Below are 6,162 nucleotides of genomic sequence, written 5' to 3'. Positions count from 1 at the left end.
GTGGGTCATGGCCATAGCGGGCATGGGCTAAGGGGGCGCTCGGGTGCTGGCACCCGCACCCGATGCCAACAGAGGCGAGGGTGGGCACGGCCGGGGCCTCGGCGGCCGGCGACGGCGGGGGTTGGCCGGCGGCCACGACGGGAAGCAGGCGCGGCGGGGTTCAGCCGGCAGCAGGAGGCGGGGCCGGCGAGGTGCGGCGGTAGCAGGCCAGCAGCGGGGGCGGAGCGACGCTGGGAGAAGGAAGCGGGCGAGCCAGAGCGCATGGCGGGGCGCGGGAGCGGGGTGCGCGGGCGGGGCGCCGAGGGGTTGGCCGGGCGGGGCGCTGGACCGGGGGGGCGGGGGCGCGCTGGAGCGCGGGCGGGGCGCGGCCGACGCGTACCCCGGGCGCTGGTGGAGCGCGGCGAGCATGAGGGGAAACGGGACGCGAGCGCGGGGGCGTCTAGCGCGCGCACGAGTAGGACGAGGACGGCAGAGGGCACGGGCGAGTGCGGAAGACAAACAGAGAGCTGCGGCGGCGTGGACATGCGCAGGCGACGACGGACGCGCACAGAGGCGCGAACGGGGTAGCAAAAGTGGAGAGCAGGGAGAGCAACAAGGGGCACTCCAGCAGTAACCGCATCAAGCAGCAACAGCGGGGCGTCGGGAGAACGCGGGTCGCGGGCGAGGCGCAAGCAGCACTAAGAGACTTGAGCAGCAGCGCAGCGGCAAGTGAATCAGCAGTAACGTGGCGGCGGGCTCCGGCGCTCGGTTACGGCGGGACTTCGAGGCGAAAAACAGGGGGTGAAGGAGGTGCTCACAGAGGAGGCCGTAGATGAGCTCAGAGGGGGTTGGGGACGGCCGGAGCAGAGGGATCTGGCGATGGACGACGATGACCGTGGCGGAGAAGATCAGTGGTGGCGAGGCGCTGTGGTCCTCACGGTCCTATCCAGTAGGCGCATGCGACGAGGCGGGGCGCGAAGGAGCTAGCGGACAGACCCGCAGCCGGAGGGGACGACGGTGGCCACGGTGACGACGACGGCCATGGCGGGCACGGTTCGGCTGCGCATCACAGAGAAGAAGGCGGCGCGAGGGGGGAACCGGGAGAAGACTAGGTTTGTCTACATCATCGGGGGTTTACTTATGCATCTCGGGGCATCGATGGATGGACGACACGACGACGATCGGTCCGGATAGACGGCGTGCGTGCGCGGCCACGCCATGGCCTCCCTGCCTCTGTACAGAGAGTAGGGGAAAGGCCAGCGCGGGCTGGGCCTTGTGCACCATGGGCACTTAAGCCCGTATGTATAGTAGGCCTAGCTCTTCTTTTTAATCCTTTCCTTTTCTGATTTGCCCTTTTGCTTCTTCTTGCAAAATGATTTCCCACCAATTGACTTTTGTAATTTATGCAAGTTGTCAAAACAATTACTAGGCATTATTGAGCACTCCCACCAAAAGTTTGGAGGCAAGATGATTTAGTTTAAAATTTACCTAAATACAAATGGAATAAATAGGTTGTTTTGGGCACTGTTTTAAAAAGGTTAGGGGGTAACTTAATAATTCAAGTAATGTTGGATTATTCAGGAAAATTAGTTAGTGAATTTTTGCAACCCACCGAACATTTTTGTTTTACCGACTGAAGAAATAATAACTTGACTTTATTTTAAATTTGAATTTCGAATCAATTTTTAAACTAACGCGGGTTTAACTACAGTGATAGCGGTGACATGGCATCATTAGTAGAGGGTTACTGTAGCTTAACTATCCGGACGTCACAATTCTCCTCCACTACAAGAAATCTCGTCCCGGGATTTAGGAGGTAGAGTTAATGGGAAGGAATTGGTTACGAAACTCTAACGATTCTTCTTGGTCTTGGTTGCTCTTCTCGAAGAGGTTGATCCATAGCATTGATGTCTTCGTTTCTCTTCTTCAATTCATCATGATGAAGTCAGCATCCCTTCTTCGGGAACTCCATCGTACTTACGAATAGGTAAGGGGCAGCTCTACAATGATAGAATGTTATAAGGGAAAATCATCTGGGGGTATCCCAAGAATGAACATATGAGTATCTCTCGAGTTGAACAAATGAAACACATCGAGAGCAAAGTAAGACGGTGCAATAAGAAGTTTCAAGCGGATAGGCAATCGTTTATTGCCTGAAACAGAGTGTGAAAGGGGTTCAGAGCAACGGGAATAAGTATTGTGTCCGATACCAGAATTGATCACTAGGAAGGTGGCTCGCAAATTACATACGAAACGAAGCGCAAGGGATAACTTCGAAACAGGGATGTACAGGAGAGTCAGGTTTCGATCCTGTGGAACTGTGGGTTATGGGCCCACCATGTCGGTTAAAAGTAGAAGGAGCGGTGACATCTTGCTTGGTCATGACAGCAAGGCATGTCAAAGGGTAGCCTGTCAATTACGTCAGCAACAACATCGGTACCAAGGGCGAGGGGCGAAAAGAACTATCTTCCTGCTCGTTGAATGAGGCGGACCAATAGGCAAAGTTCTCGTCCATCGGTGGTTACCAGAATGTCAACAACAATAGTAACAGGGTCTTACTGACAGAGTTGTACACTGAGGTGCTTATAAAAGCAATGACGTATTACTGCTTAGACCATATAAACCTCAAGAAGGTTAAACAGAATAATGGAAAGGAAAATGTGATTATTAGATTAAACAGAACAATGGAAAGGAAAATGTGTTTAAACACATATTTCAGGGGTATATCCTTCCCAAGAACAAGCAGAGTATGATATCCAAGACCGGATAGAAGGTAGAAAACCACTTAAGTAAGGGGGGAGCTCATGATATTACCCATACAACGGTGTTTGGATAATTGAGCAGGAACATTTAGCATTAGCTTCAATGTTCTTGTTGAAAATCGGAATACCATAGACATGCTTCGAGATAGCATTGACATGGTCAACAGGTGAAGATCAGACTCTGGAGACACAAAGGATCCATCAGGAATAACTTGTAGAATAGGCTTTACAATTCCCTCGTGGAAGAAGGGATAACCTTGCTGAAAAGGAATCTATAACAACAAGTCCTCCGGCCAGGTGTGATAGGCATGACATAACCTTACCGATATATAAGGAACAATGTAATAACTCTTGGAAATATATTCCAACCATCATATCTGACCGAGACTCAGATCTGACTAGTGCCAGGATGCCTCAGACTCAGGACGCCTGAGAAGAAAAGGTGCAACACAATTGACGAGACGACATTGTAAGATTCTCGGGAAATGTACTATGGAAGCGAGTTCCGAAACAAGAGTTCATCATTAAAACCAAGGAGAGGATAAAGAGGTGGCTGATGAACTCAGCGACAATTCATTGAGATTTTCAAAAGATGGGTTTCCACACTTATGTGAACAAGGAGATAACATTTGTCGGATCAAATGATATAAGGATGTATGCTCGAGGAAAACATGCACAATTAAGCATTGGTTGAAAAGTGGACCCAAAATATGGTCTTAGGTAGCATGATCAATGTTAGAAAGGTGATTCAACAAGCAATAGTCTAAGAATGAAATATCGACCATTAACTTGAAAGCAATAGGGTTACTAGAAACACGAACAAGTTTGTGTTGAACGGAAGGCAATAAAGTGGTCGATGATAACACAAATCATCAAGGGCAAGGAGGGTACTTCTCATCATGAATTCAATTGATATCTTGGAAGGGGTCAAAATGTTGATGATGATCATGACACATTTGTCGAGAGGTTTCAAGAAGATGTAACCGATCGGCGATGACATCAAGTTAACGGAATGATGAAGCGAGAAGTTATTGAATCCATAGGTACGACACAAACTTGAAATCAAGCTTGTCATTCAAGGACAATTGTTATGACGAGGAAGATCGACGTAAGGTTAGCTCACTGTCGAAATTTGTGCTCCGTGAAGAAGGACCAGGTAGCACAGTTAAAAATTAGCCCAATAATGGTATAGCCGATCAGGCTAGGAATGACGTAAAGGATTATTAAACTCAAAAGCAACGAAAATTACTTAAGAGTTAATGAATCGGATTTCAGACTCGATTCACTATCGGTGCCCCTGAGTGTCCAACAACTCAGAACCCAGGGAAAAATTGAAATCGCTGAGAAATAATACTTGAAGAAGAACTCACAAGAAGTAATATGGTTCTGTGATTTTATCAAGATACCATGGGGTAATACTCGAAGGTAGAACATAATAGAGGTTGCAGAGGTGTATTGATCTGCAGAAGACAAGTGCTTTAACTAGTCCGAGAATTAAAATCAAGGAGAAAATATGACCGGTACCACGATTGCAAAGGATCAATTCACAGATACCAAATGATATTATATCAAGGGAGTAATTATTATTACAAGAAGCTTCCATGATAGGATATACATCGTGTCCATGGGCATGAACACAAAGTTCAAGGTCGACTCCCACTTCTTCAATGCATAACCTTTCGTTCACTCCTCGCGTTTCAAAAATGACATTAGTGTTGAATTTTTTTTTACCTGGTGAAATACCAGATAAGTATGAAACGTGAAATCTTTTGGGATCACACAGATTAAGGAAGGCATAGGTTCAACACATAGGAGCTTCTTAGAAACATATACCACAAGTTTCAAGAGTAAATATCTCCAGCTCAAAAGCAGAGCATGGTTGGCCAATCAGAGAATAGGATTTACCAATGGCATTATATATCAGAGTTAGGAACTTCCAAAGTGATAGAATATGAAGGACGTTGTCGGATAAAATCTAACAAATGATCCGATGGTCCACAAGGGATCTGATGTGAGCATCGGTACTCAACCAGAGGAAGAAGGAATGCAAGGAGATCAGTTTATAGAAACAACTGACTAACTCTAAGTTCAAATGCAAAGGAATTATCATTTCCAAATCAAGGGCTCAGAGGCAAAAACTCTGATTAAGGATGGATAAGTTGAGTAGGCTTAGGGTACACTCGACGGCAATTGGATTGCTTGAGAACTAGCTCATGTTTAAAATGACGTCTGAGCCGGAAGGAAATTTCCAGGGAATAACTGATGATTGTGTGCATTCACACACATGTTGAATCAACACGATCATAATGTCAATCACAAGGATTTTAATGGTTATTGCTAGTCAAATGGAATTGTCCAGACTGTAAGCAGAGAAGTATTTGCAGAAGGACTACCGGAAGATCGGGTAGTATTTCAATGTATCTAGTGAATCCTATGTACAACTAGTAATGAACGGTTCTTCGATAAGTGTGAAGAAACAAATCGTAGGGATATTTTTGCGGCAAGGAACCGCAAGGCCGTGGCACAAGGGATTCTTGAAACAACGACGAGTATTACAGGGTATCTTGTAATAACAAGACCAACTGGGGATGAGTGTAAGAATGGCATGTGCATGTAGTTATCCGTAAGGGTTGACGGTGGAAGGGGAATTGCAAACGCGATGAACACAAGTTCTCGAGATAACATCAGAGAGTATCTTTGGGGTCTTCTAATGAATCAAGCCATCATCTGGAGTGGAGGGGCTCTCCGGGTGAAAATGATCACGAGATCCTAATGTTAGATTTATCAAAATGCATTTAACCCGAATAGAAGAGAGATGAGAGTTCCAGAGTATAGTCAAGGAATAAAAGATCCTAATACCACCCAAATGGCGACGTGGGCCCGTAAGATACACAGCCATGTTAGTAAAAGTTTTTGCAATGTCTAGACTCGACTTCGGCCAAGGAGTGTGGAAGGGGGATTCCTATAGGCAGTCGGCTCTGATACCAACTTGTGACGCCCCTGATTCAATCGTACACTAATCATACACGCAAACCTGTATGATCAAGATCAGGGACTCACGGGAAGATATCACAACACAACTCTACAAATAAAATAAGTCATACAAGCATCATATTACAAGCCAGGGGCCTCGAGGGCTCGAATACAAGAGCTCGATCATAGACGAGTCAGCGGAAGCAACAATATCTGAGTACAGACATAAGTTAAACAAGTTTTCCTTCAGAAGGCTAGCACAAACCGGGATACAGATCAAAAGAGGCGCAGGCCTCCTGCCTGGGATACTCCTAAACTACTCCTGGTCGTCGTCAGCGGCCTGCACGTAGTAGTAGGCACCTCCAGTGTAGAAGGAGTCGTCGTCAACGATGGTGTCTTGCTCCTGGGCTCCAACGTCTGGTCGCAGCAATCGGGTACAGAAAGGGGG

Source organism: Triticum urartu, chromosome 7 (assembly GCF_003073215.2).
Source record: "Triticum urartu cultivar G1812 chromosome 7, Tu2.1, whole genome shotgun sequence".
Classification (NCBI taxonomy): domain Eukaryota; kingdom Viridiplantae; phylum Streptophyta; class Magnoliopsida; order Poales; family Poaceae; genus Triticum; species Triticum urartu.
This window is presented reverse-complemented; position numbering follows the sequence as displayed.